This window comes from Sarcophilus harrisii, chromosome 6, assembly GCF_902635505.1.
Source record: "Sarcophilus harrisii chromosome 6, mSarHar1.11, whole genome shotgun sequence".
NCBI lineage: Eukaryota > Metazoa > Chordata > Mammalia > Dasyuromorphia > Dasyuridae > Sarcophilus > Sarcophilus harrisii.
This window is the reverse complement of record NC_045431.1, coordinates 133,671,957-133,695,638: the sequence shown is the minus strand read 5'-3', so window position 1 is coordinate 133,695,638 and position 23,682 is coordinate 133,671,957. Positions and strand designations below refer to the sequence as shown.

Here is a 23,682-nt window from a genome sequence, read left to right as displayed (position 1 = left end):
TGAGGTGAGAGAAGATTTTCTGTAAAACAAGTCTGTCAATTATTTTCTCTTTGAGCCAATTCTCATGAGAGTAAGATTCACACAAGGTTCCTCCCCCTCTCTAAATTGCCTCAGTTATGGTAAGTCTCCTTTGCCTCTTCATGGGATGTAGTTTTCCTCTTTTTATCCCCCCTTTTCATGACTTTTCTGACACTATCCCCTTTCCATTTCTACTTCCCTTTTTTATGTTATATCAGTAAAAATAAAATTATACATGTAGTCTTTTTGTATATTCACAATAGAAATACAGTTCTCAAGAGTTCCTCTTACCTTTTTCTGCTTCTCTTGAGTCCTATGGTTGGAGCTCAAATTTTTTGTTTGGTTCTGGTTTTTTCCTTAGAAACAACTGGAGTTCATCTGTTTCATTAAATGTTCACCTGCTTTCCTGGAAGAAAATGCTCAGCTTGGCTGGGTTGTTTATTCTTGGTTGCGTTCCAAGTTCTTTTGCCTTTTGGAATATCAGATTCCAGGCCCTTCAGTCTTTTAACCTGGAGGCAGCCATGATCTTTATTGTGATCTTTATTGTGGCACCTCAGTATTTGAATTTTTTTTCTGACTGCTTGTAATATTCTTTTCCTTAATCTGATAGTTCTGAAATTTGACCACAATATTCCTTGGAGTTTTTATTTTAGGATATTTTTCAGAAGGTATTTGATGAATTCTTTCAATGCCTATTTTACCTTCTGATTCTATTACCTCAGGACAATGCTCTTTGATGATTTCCTGTAAAAGAGTATCTAGGCTCTTTTTTTCTTCATAATTGGATTTTCAAAAGTCCAATGATCCTCAGGTTATTTCTCCTAGCTCTATTTTCCAGATCTGTTGTTTTTTTCAAGTAAATATTTAACTTTCTTTTTCTAATTTTTCATTTTTTTGATTTTGCTTGACTGATTCTTGCTGTCTTAATGAATCGGCCATTTCTATTTGTTCAGTTCTAATTTTTAGTGAGTTATTTTCTTCATTAGCTTTTTTTTACTTCTTTTTGTATATGATCAATTGAGTTTTTAAATGAGTTGTTTTGCTCTATGGAATTTTTTTCCATTTCACTATTTTTTTTAATGAGTTATTTTCTTTTTCCAATTCACAAGTCCTACTTTCTTGGGAATTCTTTATCTTTTCCAATTCACAGATTCTGTTTCCCTGTACTTCTTGGGAGTTTTTTTTACCTTTTCCAATTCACATTTCAGGAAGTTGTTGCTCTCTTGCATAGCTTCTCTTTCCTTTCCCCATTTTCCTTCTAGTTCTCTTTTAAGGTTTTTAATCATCTCTTTTAGGAGAGCCTTTTATGTTGGGGGCCAACAATTGTCTGGAGACTGTCTGCTATTAGTCTCGTCCGCATTGAAAACCTGCTCTCTTTTTGTATAGAAGCTATCAATTGTCCTTTTGATTTTTTTACTTATTTTTTTTAAAGCCTGTAGGGTCTACCTTCAGATCCAGGAGGTTACCAGCTTCCTCTACAGAACAGGGATAGGTCTATGGATGGGTAGCTGTCCTGCCAACCGGCTACATAAAACAGCAAGGTAGGAGAGTGCTCTGGGAAAGAGTTCCCCACCCCCAAAGTAACTCAGGTCTGCACAGTGGAGCTGGGGAAGTTCCTCCAAAGAACCCTGCTGTGTGGGTTAACGACTGCCCAGAGAAGCACAGTTGAGCTGTGAACATTCTATTGCCCCAGGCCAAGCCCCCCATTGTGCAGATTAGAGGCTGTCCCAGGCTGTGCCCCACTGCTGTGCAGATTTGTAACTGCTTGCAGGATGCAGCTGCACAGCTGTGCTGTGGTCTGTCCTGAGTCACTTCCAGTTTGGGGTGGTTATAGCCAGATCTTGTTAGATTCTGGCTTTTTTTAGGATACCCTCTGTCTTTGGCTTTAATTTCTCTCCTGGTTTACTGCTTTGTAATTAAGGCAGAGCAGTTAGCCTATGGCAGAGTCGTCTCTATAACTTTTCTAGCCACAGAAGTCACCCCCGCCCCTGGTCTCCTCCAGATGCTAGTCTCTCTATCTCCTTGCCTATGCTGGTCCATTCCCACCCCTCAGGACAAACCTGCTCTGGATTACCTTTGACTGGTAAATTGTTGTGCTTCTAATCTTCGTGAATTTTAGCAGTCAAATGCTGTTTTTGAGGCTGAATTTTATAGTTGGTTGTGAAGGAATGAGAGGAGCTTAGAAAGTTGCATGTGCCTTCTCTGCCATCTTAGCTCTGCCCCACAAAGTACAGTTTTTAAAAGGATCCTACTCAATTAGGCATTCTTGTGTTCCTATAATCAGGACAGCTATGCTGTACTCCCCTAATACACATAGGCATTGGCATGTTGGATCCTCTAAGGCGTGACTGATACTTAATAGTTCCACAGATGAGTATTGCCAACACTAGTTCACAAGCCTCCATGGTGTACTTATATACTCCATCAACAATTGGCCAGTAGATTCAGCCAGCTCTTTAAAAAAAATAATTTATTCAAGTGACATAGCAATTAGGGCAACTATTGTTGTTCAGACATGTCTGACTCTTTGTGACCTGTGGATTTTATTATCTGTAGCATTTTCTTTCTTTTTTTTTCTGAGGTAGTTGGGGTCAAGTGACTTGCCTAGGATTACACATCTAGGAAGTATTAAATGTCTGAGGTCAGATTTGAATTCATGTCCTCCTGACTTCAGGGGTGGTGTTCTATCCACTTGCCATTAGCTGCCCCATCTGTGGCATTTTCTAGCAAAGATGCTGCCATTATCTTCTCCAGTGGATTTGTTGTATTTGTTGTCCTTTGTTCTTGAAGAAGATCAAAATGACATCATTATGTTAGAGTCAAGTTACAATGTATTTGACTAGCTGATCAGACCAATATAATCTTGGAATGCTCTGCCATAGGTCAGACACAAATTATCTTTATGAACATTTGGGGTAGACACTTTAACTTTGTGCTTCTAAAATTTCTTCCAAGCTAATTCAATTCTGCTTTACTCATAGAGTACAACACCTTCTCTGATGAGGACATGCCATGCTAGACCATCCTGTGCCAGTATCTCCCATGTCATAAATCAATTCTAAAGTTCTTAAGAGTGTTATTGTATTGCTTTTTCTAACTATTTTCTGAGTGCTTGCCCTGTGTGAGTTCATAAAATCATCTTTTTGGCAAGCATACATTTGGCATTCAAACAATGTGGCCAGCCCACCAGAGTTGTCTCTCTTCAGGAAAGTTGAAATGCTTGGCAATTTCATTTAAGAAAGGGCCTCAGTATCTGGTATCTTATCCTGCAAGGTGATGTAAAAATCTTCTTAGACAATTTAAATGGAATTGATTCAGTTTCCTGGCATGGCACTGGAATACTGTCCAGGTTTCATGAAGGGCATACAACAATAATGCTTTTTATCATGATGTTTTCAGCCATGTTGTCAAATGTCTTCATTGATGATAAATTATTCAACTTGTTTGCAGATGACTGCAACTCCTGCAAAGCTGAAAAGCAAGAAAATATGATTGCTTGTGCTTATTTTGGCCTTACAATCAATAGCAGTAGATTTGAACAAACCAAGGCTGTGACTTGCCCAGAGTCATACAACTACTGAGGGTCTGTGACTGGATTTAAATTCAGGTCTTCCTGACTCCAGGTCTAGTGCCCTATTCATTGAACCATCCAATTTCTTTAATAACAACAGTTATATTTTCAGTCCCTCTTCTTCCCCCCCCCCCCGCCATTACACCCAGACCAAAAAACAAACAAAACTAAGAAGTACTCTCTCACAAATATTCTGTCTAAAGGGAAGAATATGGGTAGAAATGTAAAACATAGTGGTAGTGAGTCACATGTGTTAAGAACATATATATATCCAAGGGAACCCATAGCTTCAGAACTGCAGCATGTCCTTTCTTTCTTCAGTAGTCCTCATTGTAAGGCTGAATATTTGTGTTAGTGATGGATGAATCTTTCCACTCCTAGATTGGACTGGCACCTCATATTGTATAATGTTTCAGCTAAATGAATGGTGTTGATCTTTTGCTGTTCTGGGGCCAAACAGGTGGTTTGGCTGCTGGACTACATCCTCACAACACTCACATTACATTGGGCTGAGCAAGTTGTTTGGTCTGGCTCTTCATAAGATATGGTGCCTGTACGGGATGAGCTCATCTACTAGACCTTCCATTCTTTAAGCTTATTCTTCAATGAGCACCTACAATTTCTACCTCATTTCTATACCATATAATTTCATTAGCCTCATGCTTAACTGGGCTGCTGCCTTGATCTTCCAGAAGAGTCTTTCAGCCCAGGATTTGTAGAATTCTCTCCAGTTTAATCTTTTCTGGATCTCAGCTGAAAAGTCAGTGGAAAGTGGGAGAATTGAAGCTTTTCCTTTTCAACAATACCTCTTGGTTCAGAATTGGGTACTCTCTGTTATCCGCAGACATATCCCAGATTCTCTTTGGTCTTAATGGAAATCATTGGTCTAAATGGAAATCATTGGCTAGGAGCAAAAAAGAATTGGCCTGTTACTCCAGAGGACTAGTTCATTGTCTCTGATGTCTTTTCATATGCAATTGAGCTAATTCAAAACCTTAGAATCCCATAGAATGTGGAATGCTTTTTTTTTTTTTTTTTTTGTAACTAAAAGAGTCTCCTTTTGATCTTCAAGTTTATTGAAGTCAAAAGGGAGTATGCCTTCATTCCTATATTCCTTAAGTTTGTGTATTCCAAGAAATCCCCCAGAAAGTTGATTATATCTGTGTGTTTTGACTATATTTTATGTTTGTATCTATGTGCAGGTGGTTAAGTTTCCATCAGTTCATAAAAATAGAGAAGATGTGATCATTAATTTCACAATAGTTTATATTACAAAAGAAAATATTCACTATAAGGCTCCTTCTATAGAGAATCTTCTAATATATTTAAAATATTATTCATTTTACAGACAATGTTATAGGAATATATCCATTTCATACATTAAGATAAGCCTGCATGGGCTTGCTTTATTCTTAATTAAGGGGGAAAAAACCTTGATTTATGGAGCACACAAACTAAAATATAAAAATTCATGATTTGAGGGTTTTATTTCAGTTTCGTTTGTTTTTTGACAAAATACTGATGTGTTTGAAATTCAGTGACAAATGATGAGATTGATGTAGGCACCAAATGATGAGATAGAGGGGAGCAACTGGCACCAAATGTTTGGGTTTGATACTAAATGTTGGGGTTCAGTGAATAAATGTATGAATAAATACAATAGATACCAGGAATGGTAAATATGAAATAGATATAGGTGAGCATATAGTTAGCAAGAAAGGGGAGGTAGTGGTTAACAATTAACTATGGAAAAGCTAAGTTCTCTAATGGAACAATTAACCAGGAAAAAGGGAATACTCCATGAGATGGGAGTATGCCATTAACTGGAAGGTTAAATCCATAGAGGAATTTAGCATCCTAAAAGAGTTAGTTAAGTATATGATGGAGAAAGATACCATGAGGCATAGGCAGAGGGGAGGGGAAGAAAGACACTACAAGGCAGAATACCGTAGTGGGTCAACACAAAAGGAATTCAGAAAAGATGTCATGGTCCATGGGGAGATTTATAGAGGAAATTTAAATTCAGGGATTTGACATCTGATTAGATATAGTAAGGTAGGGTTACCCAAGAACTCCACAGGGAGTGAGCCTGTAAGGTTGAGCTGATCCCCATTAGTGCCCTTCTCTGCTTGCCTCAAGGAATAATCTTATTAGTATTTCAAGCTTTCTCTGCCAACTCCACCTAGTGACCCATTTCCTCATCATTACATTTGAAGTGGGGAAAAGATTGTCATTCCATAATTCATAATCATATACACACACATATATATATATATATATATATATGTACATATTATGTAGGATCACTGAAAGAGTTTTGATGCTAAAAATTTGTGCTTTATAGAAAAGTGCTTCTTGGATTGTTCTCCTCCCATTCAAATCCAGGTAAGGCTAATTAATCTATCCAAGAGAAATGTACTGATGGACTGAGTCAATGGGCTGTCTATATAACTGTATGTCATGTTATGAACCATATGCATCTTTCATTCATTTGATTTCTTTTTTCCTGTGTAGATTGCTTAGGCAATCTCTTTTAGTAAGTAATTAGTAATTTAGAATATGAACTCAACTTTCTAACTCTAATTCCAGGGACTTGTCCCTGGAAATTGTAACTGGAAAGCCTCCAAATCTATAGGAGGGATTCTTAGCTTTTTTTCTATCATGTACTCCATTGACAATTATGGATCCCTTATAAGAATAATGTTTTTTAATGCATAAAATAAAATAAATAATATTACTAAACGAATTATATTGAAGTATAATTATATGTGCATATACATACATGTATATAATATAATATATATGACCACATGCATATATTGTATGCAAGTATATATTATATGCATTTGTTTGTTACATATGCATATGTTTGTGTGTGCATATGTTTTGTTATTCAGTCATTTTAGTCATGTCTTACTCTTCATGAACCTTCTTGAGTTTTTCTTGACAAAAATACTGGAGTGGTTTGAATTTTCCTTCTCCAGCTTATGTTACATATAAGGAAATTGAGGTTAAATGACTTGCCCAGGGTCACACATTTAATACATTCTGGGACCAGATTTAAACTCAGGAAGATGACTTGAGTCCTGCTGCTCTATCTACTCTTCCATCTTGCTGCCATATAATCTTTTTATCTATAGGGAATGCAGCTTCCATTTGGACTTCACAAGATTCTCTTTATGAGTACTGCTCATTTAACGAGCAAATGTCTCGCTTTTTAACGTCTTCTTTATACTGATAATGTGGCCATTATTGGACAACTCTTCTGTGTTTGCATCTATTAAGGAATCTTTTGTCATTTTAACCTATTTAAGGGGAAAGAAATTGTTGGTGATGAGCCTATAAAGTTGTGGTTTTTTCCCTCTACTGAATGAAATGCTTTTCTTTAATTAAAAAATTAGGTACACATTGATATCTTATAGTACTATAATCCTTAGTCATTTCTATAACTATAAAAATAGTCATTTTTATCATCTGCAATTTTATTTCCTTACATTTCCTACAAGAGTATCTTAAATAAATGTATACATCATTTTCCCAAAGACCTATTAAAAATTTCTGATTTATTATGCCTTTCTAATATTTATAAAATCTTTTGAACTTTTCTTACTTTGTTTTTTTTCCAGTGATATTTTATTTTTTAAACACATGTTGTTAGTTTTCAAATTTCTTTTTGCAAACCTTTGTCTTCCAAATTTTTCTCCCCCCCTTTCTTATCTCACCCTTCCCCAAGATATGAAGCAATCTGTTATGTTAGATAAGGGTGATCTTTTTAAACATATTTCCATATTTGTCATGTTGTATAAGAAAAATCACATGAAAAAGGAAAAAACACGAGAAAGAAAAAAAGCAAACAAACAACAACAACAAAAAGTGAAAATACTATACTTTGATCCACATTTAGGATCCATAGTTTTTTTCTCTCTGGATTCAGATGGTATTTTCCATTCAAGTCTTTTGGAATTACCTTGAATTACTTCATTGTTGAAAAAAAGTCAATCCATCACAGTCGATCATAACATAATCTTGTTCCCTTATACAATGTTTTCTTGGTTCTGCCCACTTCATTCAGCATCAGTTCATGTAAGTCTTTTCAGGATTTTCTAAAATCAGCCTGCTCATCATTTCGCCTCATCACTTCTTATATGAATGTAATAGAATATTATTGTAGTATACTATACTTTATTCAACCATTCCCCAACTGATGGACATCCACTCCATTTACAGTTCCTTTCCACTACAAAAAGATGCTATAAACATTTTTGAACATGTGGGCCCTTTTTTGACAACTTTGGGATAGAGACCCAGTAGAAACACTGCTGGATTCAAGAATATGCACAGTTTGATAGCCTTTGGGCATAGTTCCAAGTTGCTCTCCAAATTATTTAGCTTTTCTTACTTGAAAATTCATGAAAATGTGATCTCCAAATGCTTTGAAAAAATTCATGTAATTTCCAACACATATTTCTTCTACATGTGCTTGGTCAGATATAGCCACTCTTCTCTTTTTATTTCCAGAATATTATTTTTATATTTATATATTTTTTCATAACAGACATGAACAATTTGATATAAAAAAGAATGGACACAACATTTGCATATTAAACTGAAACTTCTCTTACAACTTCTTTGAATATATCACATTGAACAGATTAACAATATTGGTCTTCCATGGTATTTGATAGAAGAGTGTACATTCTTGCAAATAACCATTGATTTATAATGGTTAGCAATTCTTGCCATACAAAACTGAACAAAAACATTTCATTTATTTGTATTGGTCTCTTATTGGTCTCATGAATCCTAAAGGGAAGATCACATAATTTTTTCCTTAAAGTCATATTAGTGAATTTGGAACAAGTTGTTTCATATATCAATACTGATACAATTTTAAAAAGATTTGACAAATGATCCATTTTAATCTGTGTTTTGATTCAACAAATATTTATTAAGTGCTTACTGTATGCAAGCAATGTGCTAGCCACTATGGATACTTATGGGGGGAAAATGACTCAATTTCAAAGAGTTCACAGTAGAAGTCAATAATAAAAATAAACATACATAAATAATTTCAAATCATGGTGTCAAAGTTCTAAGAGGAATAAAGGATCTCAGTCATCTTTCCTTTTATAGGTAAAGAAACTGAGGTCCAGTGATGTTAGGTTATTTGTCCAAAGTCACAAAAGTAGTAATCATCAGAAATTAGCTATGGGATCCAGTGCTATGACTACACAATTAGTGTTCCTTCTACTGCATGACACTGTCTGACTTCATGACATGTAACACTTTGAAAAGCAATGATATGATAATAATGAGAGAATATTGTCACCTGTCCAGAGTAGTTCATATGTTTATAGAGTTCATATGATAGTCAGCATAGCCAGCGTGTGCAAGAATTGTATTATGCTGTATTTCCTGAATTGTATGTCACCCCTGTGTATGATCCAACAGGTCCAATAGGATATCTTGATGGTACATTAGATAGAATGTTGGGCCTGGGATATGAAGGACCTGTATTCAAATCTGATCTCACTTACCATCTGTGTGACTCTGGCCAAGTCACTTAACCCTGAAGAAACCTCAGTTTCTTCACCTGTAAAATGAATTGGAGAAGGAAATGGAAAACCCTTCCTGTCTCTTTATCATGAAAATCCCAAATGGGGTCACAAACAGTGGGACATAGCTGAACAACCAAAATTATAGTACAATGTATCACAGTCTAAATCATAGAATTGTTGAGATCTAGGAGTTCCAGATAACATTATATCACACTAGTAGATCTCACAACCATTAGGAAATCTGATCTGAGCTAGGGCAAAAGCCAATCTGTGACCACACTGAGTCTGGCACTAATATAAGGGGTTCCAGGGAATTAGGGAGATAGATGGGAGGTAGACAACAAGCTGAAGGAAGAATAAGCCCAGGACAGAAAGAAAATAAGTGAAATTTTTCATGCTTATCAGTGGGATAGAGTCTGGAAGCTATCACTACAGCCTGGGTAAGGAAGATTAATTTTCAAAAAAAAAAACTTTTGTATTTATTAGTTTTCTAATCTTAATTAGATTATTAGAATAAAAATGTAAGTTTATTAGATCATTATTTTTTTATGTTTAAAATATTTTAAATTTTAAATTAAAATTTAAATGTTTTTTTTAACATTTTTTAAGTTTTGAATTAATTCCTTCCCTCCCTCCTACCCATCTTCTCACTGAGGAGGCAAGCAATAAGATATCAGTTATATATATAAAGTCATGTGAAATATATTTTAAAAAAAATAAGAACAATTTAAAAGTAAAAAAAATTATATTTCAATTTGCACTCAGAGCTCATCAGTTCTCTCTCTGGATATGGATAGCATTTACTTTTATCATGAGTCCTTTGGAATTGTTGTGGATCATTGTATTGATCAGAATAGACAAGTCTTTCAGAGTTGATCATTATTATATTATATCATTATCGTGCACATGATCTCCTACTTCTTCTCACTTTGCTTTGTAGCAGTCTTCCCATGATTTTCTGAAACCATCTCACTTGTCATTTCCCTAGCACAATAACACATTTCTCCATCACAATCATATGCCACAACTTGTTTAGCCATTCCTCAATTAATAAGCACACCCTTTGGTTTTCAATTCTTCACCATCAGAAAAAAAAAAAAGTTGCAACAAATATTTTTGTGTACCAATTTTCCCTTCATTCTCTACAACATTTGTCATTTCTGATAGGTGTGAGTTGGTATCTCAGAGTTCTTTTAATTTGCCTTTCTCTAATCAATAGTGATAGAGCTTTTTTATATGCCTATAAATAGCTTTGATTTCTTCTTCCAAAAACTGCCTGTTTATGTCCTTTGACCCTTTGTCAATTGGGAAATAGCTCTCATTTTTATTAATTTGACTCATTTTTATGCTTAGTATATAATGGAGAAATAAGGAATTTGTCAGAGAAGTTTGATATAAAAAGTTTTGATACTTCTTCATTGTCCATGGTACCTTTTAGCAAAATGTAGTTTTCCTGATAAATTAAGCAGACCTAATTAAAAGGTCTGCTTTTTCTAATTCATTCTATCTCATTCCATTTTTATGGGTAAACCCATTCACATCCATAGCTGTGATTACTAATCATGTTTTTCTTTCAATCCGATTTACTTCTTCCTCAAAAATCTATTTTGCTTCTAACCACTGCCTTCCTTAATGGGTCCTCTCTTCTGTCATCCCCCTTCCTTTTCTCATCTTCCTTATTTCCTTTCTATCCTATTGGATCACTACTGAGTGAATTTATATATTCTTTCCTCTTTGAACCAATTTTGGTGAGAATGAGATTCAACTTTCCCAGTAAGATCTGGAGTGAAGCAAGGTTGCCCACTATCACCAATATTATTCAATATTGTATTAGAAATGCTAGCCTCAGCAATAAGAGTCAAGAAAGAGATTAAAGGAATTAGAGTAGGCACCAAGGAAACCAAACTATCACTCTTTGCAGATGATATCATGGTATACTTAGAGAACCCCAGAGATTCTACTAAAAAACTATTCGAAATAATTCATAACTTTAGCAAAGTTACAGGATATAAAATAAATCCCCATAAATCCTCAGCATTTTTATACATCACCAACAAAATCCAACAGCAAGAGATACAAAGAGAAATTCCATTCAAAATAACTGTCGACAGCATAAAATATTTGAGAATCTATCTACCAAAGGAAAGTCAGGTATTATATGAGCAAAATTATAAAAAAACTTTCCACACAAATAAAGTCAAACTTAAATAATTGGAAAAATATTAAGTGCTCTTGGATAGGCCGAGCGACTATAATAAAGATAACAATACTCCATAAACTAATCTATTTATTTAGTGCTATACCAATCAGACTTCCAAGAAAATATTTTAATGATCTAGAAAAAATAACAACAAAATTCATATGGAATAATAAAAGGTCAAGAATCTCAAGGGAATTAATGGAAAAAAAAATCAAATGAAGGTGGCCTAGCTGTACCTGATCTAAAACTATATTATAAAGCAGTGGTCACCAAAACCATTTGGTATTGGCTAAGAAATAGATTAGTTGATCAGTGGAATAGGTTAGGTCCACAAGACAGAATAGTCAACTATAGCAATCTAGTGTTTGACAAACCCAAAGATCCTAACTTTTGGGATAAGAATTCATTATTTGACAAAAACTGCTGGGATAACTGGAAATTAGTATGGCAGAAATTAGGCATGGACCCACACTTAACACCGTATACCAAGATAAGATCAAAATGGGTCCATGATTTAGACATAAAGAATGAGATTATAAACAAATTAGAGGAACATAGGATAGTTTATCTCTCAGACTTGTGAAGGAGAAAGGAATTTGTGACCAAAGATGAACTAGAGACCATTATTGATCACAAAATAGAAAATTTTGATTACATCAAATTAAAAAGCCTTTGTACAAACAAAATTAATGCAAACAAGATTAGAAGAGAAGCAATAAACTGGGGAAACATCTTCACAGTTAAAAGTTCTGATAAATGCCTCATTTCCAAAATATATAGAGAATTGACTGTAATTTATAAGAAATCAAGCCATTCTCCAATTGATAAATGGTCAAAGGATATAAACAGACAATTTGCAGATGATGAAATTGAAACTATTACCACTCATATGAAAGAGTGTTCCAAATCACTATTGATCAGAGAAATGCAAATTAAGACAACTCTGAGATACCATTACACACCTGTCAGATTGGCTAAGATGACAGAAAAAAATAATGATGAATGTTGGAGGGGATGCGGGAAAACTGGGACACTGATGCATTGTTGGTGGAGTTGTGAACGAATCCAACCATTCTGGAGAGCAATCTAGAATTATGCCCAAAAAGTTATCAAACTGTGCATACCTTTTGATCCAGCAGTGCTACTACTGGGCTTATACCCCAAAGAGATACTAAAGAAGGGAAAGGGATCTGTATGTACCAAAATGTTTGTGGCAGCCCTGTTTATAGTGGCTAGAAACTGGAAAATGAATGGATGCCCATCAATTGGAGACTGATTGGGTAAATTGTGGTATATGAATGTTATGGAATATTATTGTTCTGTAAGAAATGACCAGCAGGATGAATACACAGAGGCCTGGAGAGACTTACATGAACTCATGCTAAGTGAAATGAGCAGAATCAGGAGATCATTATATATTTCAACAATGATACTGTATGAAGATGTATTCTGATGGAAATGGAATTCTTTGACAAAGAGACCTAATTCAGTTTCAATTGATCAATATGGACAGAAGCAGCTACACCCAGAGAAGGAACACTGGAAAATGAATGTAAACTATTTGCATTTTTGTTTTTCTTCCTGGGTTATTTCTGCCTTCTGAATCCAATTCTCCCTATGCAACAAGAGAACTGTTTGGTTCTGCACACATATATTGCATCTAGGATAGACTGTGACATACTTAACATATATAGGACTGCTTGCCATCTAGGGGAAGGGGTGGAGGGAGAGAGGGGAAAAATCGGAACAGAAGTGAGTACAAGATAATGTTGTAAAAAATTACCCTGGCATGGGTTCTGTCAATAAAAAGTTATTCTAATAAAAAAAAAAGAAAGAAAGAAAGAAAGAAAGAAAGAAAGAAAGAAAGAAAGAAAGAAAGAAAGAAAGAAAGAAAGAAAGAAAGAAAATGAGGTTCAAGCATTGCCCATCATCTCTCCAGTCTCCTTTCCTATAAAAGCTTTTTGTTGCATGACTATTTCATGTGGGGGGAAAATTTCGTATAATGCCTCTGCTTTTCCCCTTAGCTTAGTGCATCCTGTTTTCTTACCCCTTCACTTTTTTTTGAGACCATCCCAACATAAATAATTCATGATCATTATCTTTGTCTATGTAAACTCCTTTTAAACTGCCCTAATGAGAGAGTTCTTAGGATTTATGTGTACCACCTTCTAATTTAGAAATGTAATCAATTTACTTTTATTGAAACCCTTATGATTATTCTTTCATGTTGACTTTTTTTATGCTTGTCTTGAGTGTTGTGTTTGTCAAATTTTCTATTCAGATTTGGTCTTTCCATCAGGAAGGATTGAAAGTCATCTAGTTCATTAAATATCCATTTTCCCCATTGAAAGATCATAGTCAAATTTGTGAATAGGTTATTCTTTGTTTTAATAGTAGCTCCTTTGCCTTTTGGAATGTAATTTTGCAAGCCCTCTGTTCCTTTAATCCACAAGCTACTAAATGCTGTATAAATCTGACTGTGGCTTCAACAGTATTTGAATTGTTTCTTTCTGGTTGCTTGAAGTATTTACTCTTTGCCTGGGAGTTTGGGTATTAGGCTATCCTGGAGTTTTCATTTTAAGATTTCTTTCAGAAGGTGATTATTGGATTTTTTTATTTTTATTTTACTCTTTAGATCTAAAAGAGTGAGGCAGTTTTCCTTGAAAGTTTTTTGAAATATGGTATCTATACTCTTTTTTTAAAATCATAGAGTTAAATTTATTAAGTTAAATTTAATTATTGGTAGTCCAAATAATTTTTAATTAAATTAACCAAACTATCTTATTTTTTCCTTAAGACCAGCTCTTAGATTTATATATTAGTTCAATAGTTCATGCATTTATTTATTTGCTTTCAATCTTATTAATCTCATCTTTGATTTTTTGGAATTTCCTATTTTGTGCTCAATTGCTTTTGTTTAATTTATTCTTTTTAAAGTTTTTTTTTTTAGTTGAATGCCTAATTCATTGATCTGTTCTTTTTCCATTTTTTGGTGTAAAAATTTAGAGTAATAAGTTTTCCCCTAAAAACTGCCTTGGCTGTAATCCCATAAATTTTGATATTTTGTCTCATTGTTGTCATTGTCACTCTCTTTAATGAAATTATTTATTGCCTCTATGGTTTGTTTTTTGATTCACTTATTTTTTTAGGATTAATTATTTAGTTTCCAATTATTTTTTTTATCTATATACTGTGCTTTTTTGAATGCAATTTTTACTGTATTATAATCTGAATACATTTAAAATCTCTGTCTTTTTACATATGATTTTGAGGATTTTTTTGCCTTAATAACATGGTTTATAATTTGTAGGTGACATGGACTTCTGAGTAAGTTATAATTCCTTTCTGTTCCCATTTAGTGTTCTCCAAAGGTCTGTCATATCTAACCTTTTTTTTTTTTTTTTTTTTTTAACATTCTACTAACCTTTTGAGTTCCTTCCTTGTTTATTTTTTAGTGGGAATTATCAAGTTTGAGAGGGAAAGGTTTAAATCCCCCCAGTATAGTTTCCCTATCTATTTATGCTTTTAATTCACTTAACTTCTTTAAGAATTCGATTACTTTATCACTTGGTGCATATATGTTTAGTATTGATATTATTTGATTTTTCTATGGTACCATTTAGCAAGATATAATTTCCTTTATTTTCTCATTTAATTAGGTCTTTGCCCTTGCTTTATCTGACATCAAGATTATCAACCCTGCATTTTTTAAAGTCATCTGAACCATAATAGATTCTGGTCCAGCCCCTTACCTTTACTCTGTTTTTCTCTGCTTCAAACCTGCTTCTTGTAAACATTGTAGAATTTTTTTTTTGACTCATTCGGCTATTCACTTCCATTTTATGGGAGAGTTCATCCCATTCACATTCATGGTTATAATTACTGCCTGTGTATTTCCCTCCATCCTATTCTTTGTCTCCCCCCACACTTTTCACTTTGTTGAGTTCTCTTTGATGGTTAGGTTATTTTAAAAATTAAAAAACCAAAACTTTAAGGGTAATAATTCTTGCTAAGGTGTTGATATTTGGTAATAGCATTTTCCTAGGTAAGCTATAGTTAGGATTATTTATCTGCTTGCTGAAGGGGTGTGTGTGTGTGTGTGTGTGTGTGTGTGTGTGTGTGTGTTCTCAGAAATGTGGAGAAGAGAAAAAGGTATAACTAGCTAAGGCTACTAATTTACTATTAAATAGTCTTTGGTGAAGTCCTCTTTTGACTTGGAGAGTCATTGCATCAGAGGAGTAGCAGCAGCCTTAAGACAGAAAGGAAACTTATTCCGTATTTTTGAAGCAGGATGAAATAAGGACAGACTTATAGCATGAAGGGAAGAGGAAAGGCTTATGCTGATATGGTAAATACATTCTACTTTGACAAGAGAAATAGTGGATTGATGTATCTATTCGAAAGATGTGTTTCTAGAAGTTTTAGAGGATGAAGAGATATATCTCCTTACATGCTGCATTTTTATATTTAAACATATATTCTATAACATTCTGTAAGGAAGGGAAAGAGAAAAGATGATAGGTCATGGGGGGAGAGAAAGGGAGAAGGATAGACAAGAAGGAAGTGCAAAAATATTTTTTAAAGTCTCCTGCAATACTGTGCAACATAGGATCTTTCTAGGCTCTCACTGGTATGTTTAGTTCAGTTAAAGATATGTTTGTCTCCTTAAAGAATTGTTATTTTCTCATTTTGCTCATTGTAGGAGTTTTTTTTTTTTTTAAGAAGGTAGATACTATTCTGATGATTTTATAAAATGTGGAATAATTAATCAATAAAGAAATTTAACAAGAAGCCAAGAAAGGTCTTCATTTCTTCAACTTAAAACATGTTTGCCAACAGTAAATTTTGAATGTTATCTAGTTAAATTAGTTTGGATTGAAAATAATAAATAGGGGATATCTGTGATTTCACTAGAATTGAAAACTACCTGGTTAGAAAACTCCCCTTGTCAATTAGGGTCAGCACATTCTTTGCAATTTATAGTCTTAGTTGTTTAGAGAAGAGATATCAAATTCTTAGTTTATAGGCCTCCAAAAGTTTCAAAACTCCCAAGAACAGAATGAATGGCATTAAGATGTAATTAAGAAATATTTAACAAAATAAAATAAAAAATAGGTTACATCATAAGTGCTAATTTTTAGTTCTCAGAACTAAATTAATCTGTTTGAGTTTGATATTACTGGTGTAGAACCCCTCAAGATTAAGAGTTTGACTCAAGGTCACACAGCAGGTATGTGTTAGGGGTGGCCAGTTCTCTATCCATTAGTAGAGCATTTAAAATATAGTTATCTGATTTCCGAGAGAAGCAATAGTGGAATAGGGGGGGAAAATGGATTCAAAATGAATCAGTCAATAAGCTTTTATTAAGTGCTTATGTGCTAGGTATTGGAGATTCAAAACAAGGGTAAATTAGGATTTCTTTCCACAAGGAGCTTACATTCTCATAGGGAAGATATGTTAATAATTAGGAGCACATCAGATATAAAGAGAATAAAATAAAGTTAATCTGGGAGGAAAAGGTACAAGTATCTGGGGAGAAGATACTGAGTGGAAAAAGACTCCTAAAGAGAATGGCATTTGATCTGAGTCAAAAAAAATCACAGAAAGTAGGAGGTGAAGGTTAGAAGGGCAATAATCATGGGAAATGGCCCTTGCAAAATTGGGAAATGGAAGGTCACAGCTGAGGATCCAGAAAGTAGTTTAGAGTAGTTAAATTGTAAAGTACATGGCAGGAAGATTATAGCTAAAAGACTGGAGGAGTAGGAAGGGTCCAACTTGTGAAAAATCTTTAAATGCCAAATAGAACAGTTCATCTATAAAATAGGAATAATAATAACACCTGCCTCCCATGGTTGTTGTAAAAATTGAAATAATATTTATAATATGTTTAGCACAATGACTAGCATTATAAAAATATTAGATGTTACTACTTTTAGCTATTATATTTGATTATGAAGATAATATGGGGTAAATGGAGTTTAACCAGAGCAGAAAGTTGATATGATCAGTCCTGAACTTCAGAAAACCACATTGTCAGTTGACATGAATTACAGTGAAGAAAGGCTTTCTACAGGAAGGAGCTATTTGCCCTTTCCAATAAGATGGTCATTATAGGAACTCAGATAAGAGGGGATGAGGGCCTGAAGGAGGTGGTTAGCTATGTGAATGGAAAAAAGGGGACATATATGATATATGTTGTGAAGGTGGAAATGACAAGATTTAGCAATGGATTTAATGAAAATGAGGAATCATAGATGACGTAAATTTTGTATCTCTGAAAAGATAATTAGGGCCTTTGTTGTAATAGGAAAATTAAGAAGGGGGAGGGAGGAATTAGGGAGTGGGGCGTGGAGATAATGAGCTCTGTTTTATATATGTTGATTTTTGAGATGGGATATTCACTTTGAGATGTCCAAAAAGAATGATATGGAGCTAGAGTTCAGCTGAAAGACTAGATCTGGGAATCATTTACATAAAATAATTTAACTCACAAGAGATGATGAGATCATCAAGTAAAAGTATAGAGGGAAAAGGAAAAAAAAAGTAACCTAGGCAGAAACTTGAAGGAACCATATTAATGGATGTGACCTGGATGAAAAACTAGCAAAGGAAACTGAAAAGTATTCAGAGAAATTGGAGGGGAACCAGGAGTGAACAATATCACTAAAATCTTGATAACTGAGAGAATCCAAGAAGAGCAGATGATGAGCAGTGTTAAATGCTAGTCAATGATAAGGATTAAGAACAGGCCATTACATACAAATACTATGATACTCATTAGTTCTTTGCCTCAGTCTCTTTACTGTAAAATTGAGATAAGATAATGATCTGATCTCACAAAATTATTGTCAAAATCAAATGAGTGAATATATGTAAAACACCTTCAAAACCAAAGTATCAGATAAATGTCATTTTTATTAATTGCTTCCACAGTTGGGTGTTTTCTTTTGTAGCATTTCTCATTCCATTAGTTGCCCATCCCTCCACTTTCATCACTTATACTTACCTATACTCCATGGTCTGTTGTCATAAAAACTACATGTATCAAGTCAATGTGAGAGCTTAAATCACAAGTTAACAGTCTTGAACTGCTTTGAACTTTTTATCCTAGCATTCCTAAAAGTATTAACCAATTTTTTTTCTTTTCAAGTAACCCATAAATTAAGTTGTTACTGCATTTATTCCTGGGTGCTCAAATATTGAAGACTCTCCAAATTATTATAAATAAAAGTAACTCTCTACCACTAAGGTGCTTTCATTCCAGCCTTTAAAATATGGTTGTGAGCTGTGCTTAATAACTCTTAAGGGTATATGTACTTAACTGATATTGACTTAACTATTGTGTTGTTCATAGTGGTATTTCTTAAACATTTAGAAGTACAGTTAAACACTAAATGTAAATGAGCATGGAATTTTAACTACTTAAGGATTCTGCAGATAGACTCAGGAAACAAAAAATCTAGTCTACTTAGTCTTCTAAAAAACTGAATGAACAATTTGACCAGAACAGGTTTAGAAACCTAATGACAAAGCAGAGAGTAATCTTCCTATTCTAAACAACTTTTCTCAAATTCTGTTCTTTCAGGAAGGCAAACTCCCAAGGTGCTATTTTATCAAATCCCATCCTGACCTCCCTCTGAAGTCAGTCTTCAGTCCCACATCTCCTGCGACCTGCTGGAAATTTCTGCTTAGATGTTTTACCATCACTTCAAACTCAACAGTATTTAAAGGTGAATTTTATTTTCTTTTCACCATTCTCTAGAACTTGTTCACCCTCTAGCCACGTGTATTCTTTTAATAGTGTCATCTTGCTTTTACTCATTCAGATTTGGGGTTTTAGAGTTGTCTTTGTTCCTTCTTCCTAAACTCACATATTTAGTCCTTCAGGATGAACCTCTAATCTATCTGTCCCTTTCAGTCCATTTCATCTAGTCCAGATACCCTTTCTACATTGCTGGTATTAGGAATGCAACTCCACCATGATCTGGAAAATCTATGTAAAAATTTTTTTTCCTTTCTCCTTGTAACAGAGATGAAGAATTCTGAATTTTTTTCTCTTTATTTTATGGAAGTATTTACAGTACCTTATTGTAAAATTTGGGATAAGCATTTGGTTATATTTTAACTTTTAAAGAGGAATTATGTATATTTGTTGTATTAAGAAATAAAATATTGATATTATACAATGCATATATATTTTATGTATCTCTGAGTTTCTAAACTTTTTTTTTTTGTATCATCTGCTGGACTTCACATATCATATATGGCTTTCACAAAACTCCCCCAAAACTCTCATTTAATTTCTTATGCCCATCCACAATATATTGAAGGGCAAATATGAAGGGCAAAGTTGCAATGTAGAAAGAATAACTGTACTATACGTGTGCACATCTTAATATCTTGTCTCTGGACTAACAATTTCCTTGCCTCTTTCCCAGCTGAGCAATGCATGGCACCCAGGATTGTTTTCCTACTCTAATATGCTTTCCTGTTTCCCATAAGGTCAAATCTTTTAACATTCAGTCATCAGTATTAGGTTTAAATTCCTTACGTTGGTATGAAAGATCTTCCAAATTCTATTCCTCCAGCAATTTCTCCCTCTACTCTCCTAAGAAAACTTTTCAGCCCGTTGACCTATTCTTTGTTGTCTGAATATGGTATGCATGTTCTTGCCACTGTCTTTGCCCAACTTGATTTCTCCATTCCTATATTATTCCCTTTTTCCTCATCTTTTTTCTCATATGAATCCTGTTCTTACAAAAACCATTTCAAACCTCATATTAGGATCTTATAAGGCCCAAGAAATAGTAAACTTGTCACAAGGTTTCTTTTCATTACTTTTCTTTTTTCTTTTTTTATTTTTTCTTCTATGCCCTTTCAAACTTCACATTTTTCCCAGGCTACCAAGAATCAAACAGCAGCAAATCACCTTTACATCTTCAATTTGCATCAGATCTTAATGGTGGCCCGTTGAGTTACCAGGCCTAGGAGCAGGAGATGGATTCAGCAGGAGTCAGCAAGTCATGATCCAGGGAGGATTGTGAAGAACAGAGCTACTGGTAAGCTAATAGTGGGGAGTGGGCTACTGGGAGAGATATGGCTTTGAGAGGAAGATCTTAAGCTGATTCTATTTCAATGATAGCCTATTTAACCCCTTTCTCTGTGCAGGTCATTGATTTCTAAAGTATTCACTTCTAAATTCTTTCTTTTCTATTTACAAGGATGATAAATCTTTATGTGTTGCTATGTGATAAATGTCTATGATCACTTTTCCTCTCCCATAATTCTTGTCCTTGTGTATAGTTATTTAATCTTCTTCAGGAATAGGAAGTAGGAAGTCATTGGGGTGAGACCCTCAAAGGTTTTAGAAAATGGTTCCTATGGATAAGGATGCTTTGGGGGAATCTGATATATCTTTTCTTTAATCTTTAAACTATAGTTATCATAAAAACTAGCTCTGAACCCAGATTGATCTCAAAATGGTGCATTTTCAGAAGACTGATCTGATTTTTTATAAGGCTTTCTCAAAAGAGTAGTATAAGATAGAGGAAATAAAGAGAGGAACCAGATTTTTTTTTTTTAATAATTATATGTCACTAGAATGGACTTTTGATAAAAGTTTTAAGTTATTTGTAATATTTATTCATAATATCTGCTTTCTTACACAATTATCACAACTTTCCCATCACAACTTTCTTGTGCCTTGCCATAAAAATAACATTATCTTGCAGATGAAATTGGTTTGGAAGCCAGAAATAGGTTCCCTATCAAACCATTGCAGTTAATAAGGGATAATAGAAGAAGAGAACTACAATATTTTTCCTAAGGATATTTTATATTGATTGCTAGAGTGAATTCTACAAACTTTTATAGATTTATCACAAATCAATGAAATTGTGAAGAAGGAAGAAAATTATGTCAGGCATAAAAAGATAAAGAGAATTAAAAAGTTGTTTCTTATCATCTAGCATTCTTTTAATCAATCACATAATTTCAATTTCATTGAATCCTATTTAACTATTTATCAGAATGTAACTACTGAGGAAGCACTAGGTAACAGAATTGTCTCCTTACTGAGAAGCTTGGGCCTTTAAGTAGCTAGTCTGTTACTTGATATTTCTAAGTGACTGTCTTGGCAATGAGACATCATGCTGAGCTTATCCTCAGTTAAACTCCCATAATTCCTGGGCTTGAGAATCTTTTTATTTTTGTGTCACTATACATCCATTTACCTATATCACCTCTCTTTTATCGGGGAATTTCAGATCAGTGTGAATAACAAGAAAAGCAGTGAGCTTCAGAATGAAACTTTTTTTTCTTTTTATGTTAATTTTGTTAAAGTAATTGTCACTGAAAATACACTTCCTCTTTTCCTTTCTCATATGGGCAAATCTTAGCCAATTACATGTAATTTTTTTTCTTTTTCCCCTTCCTATGATGAATTTCATTCTCTGAGCTCATGTTTGTCCAGTAGTAAGGATTGGGAAAAACTTTGCTTGAGATGTAGATTGGGAGAGGAGTGAAATTAAATTCAGCCCAAACATTTTTCTATAGTCTTTAGGAGAAAATTACATATTTTAAAAACAGAAGAAATGTTACTGCTTACCAAGTATAAAAAGTTTACAAGTGGGTTCCCAAGAATTTTTATTCTCCCATTCCAAAGGAATCTTATGCTAGAATTAATTTTCCACAACTAGATAAGGTCATTCTTGTGATTTCACATAGGAATATGATGCCCCTTCCTGAATATCTGTTAGTAAAATGCTACTGAATATTTTAAATCATTTATTAAGCAAATGTACCAAACATTAAGCTAATTCAATCTTGAAGGAACTTATACTCTATGATGGAAAAGACAACATGCATAGGAAAATAAAATATAAAATATCTACAAAATAATGTCTGGGTAGAAAGGACACTAACAATGCAGGGCATCAAGATCTAGCACCAATTATATGTTAAGAAATGTAGATACAAAGAGAGGTAAAAAACAGTCCCTGTTTTTAAAGAGCTTTGATGGAGAAGACAACTATACAAGAATATGTGTGTGGGAGAGGCAGAGAGAGTGTGTATAGGAAAGAGAGACAGAGGGAGGGAGAAAGAGAAAGACACAGACAGAGAGGATAACTCATAGATAGTTTTAGAGCAAAGGCACTAAGATGAAGGATGACTGGGAAAAACTTCTTGTAGAAGGTGAAGCATGATCTGAGACCAGAAGAAAGCCATGAGACAGAGATGAGGTAGGCAAGTGTCCTAGGTGTGGAAGATAGGCACAAAGACAGAAGATTAAATATTTTGTCTGAGAAATAGCAAGTAAACCAATTTGATTGGAACATACAGCATCCAAAGTACAGTAATATGCAATAATGCTAGAAGGGTAGGTGGAGCCAGATGGTGAATGGCTTCAAAAGTCAAATGGAGGCATTGTAAATTATTTTAGAAGTAAGAGAGACCCATTGGAATTTCTCAAGCAGGAGAATGGCACCATAAGACCTGTACTCTAGTAATTTTAGTTTGACAGCAATTTGGAAGATAGATTGAAAAGGGGATTGAAAAGAGTTCTGTGAACTATTTAAAAAAAACTATTTTGAAAATGTAATTGAGTTCCTTTGTAATTTTGTATATTTTATTTTATACATTTAAAAACATGATTTTGAGAAGAAGGTCTCAGACTTTACCAGACTGCCAAAGAGTCCATGACATAAAAATAATTAAGAACCCTGAGCTAAAGGTAGGAAGATCAATTAAAAGGCTGTTGAAGTAGTATTTATGAAAGATTATTTAGGAAAGAATTAGGATAGTGACCATGTAAGGAAAAAAAAGAGAATACATGTGAAATTCATATTGTGGAAATATATAATAAGACCCAGAAACTGATTAGATAGAAAGAGTAAAAGAGAAGGGAAAGACAACAGATACTTAACAAATATAAGTGCCAAGCACTGTGTTAAGGTTTTCTAAATATTATGTCATTTGATGATACAGATATTGACTCATATCACCATGTCTTCCACATTCTAAAATAGGGATGAAACAAGAATGATAGCATACATCTTGAAAGCTTGGATGATTGGAAGGAGAAGGAGAATAAGCACTAAGTGCCTATCTACCAAGCATTTTATGTATGTCATCTCACTTGGTCCTTACAACAAACCTGTGATATAGGTGCTATTTCTAGCTCTATATTATAGTTGAGAAAAGTGAGGCAAACAGAGGTCACACAGTTAACATGTCGGAAGTCACATTTTAATTCTTAAATGACTTCTGAGCTTTATCTTTTGTGTCACATAGCTGCCTCTAAGTGAAAAGATGATATTATGGTGTATACGTTGAGA

The 23,682-nt window shown here is 34.0% G+C and overlaps 1 protein-coding gene across 4 annotated transcripts in view; it reads left to right on the top strand.

Moving 5' to 3' along the window:
• TET2 (tet methylcytosine dioxygenase 2) overlaps positions 1 to 23,682 on the top strand; it is a 182,437-nt gene that overhangs the window by 45,061 nt on the left and 113,694 nt on the right. For 3 of the 4 annotated variants that reach the window (XM_031941926.1, XM_031941925.1, XM_031941923.1), the window contains exons 2-3: positions 18,933 to 19,077; positions 20,247 to 20,406. The gene's annotated coding sequence lies outside the window, so the exon portion shown is untranslated. Of the gene's footprint in view, positions 1 to 1,490; positions 1,560 to 18,932; positions 19,078 to 20,246; positions 20,407 to 23,682 lie in introns of those variants that run through there. The other variant, XM_031941924.1, reaches the window with a different exon arrangement.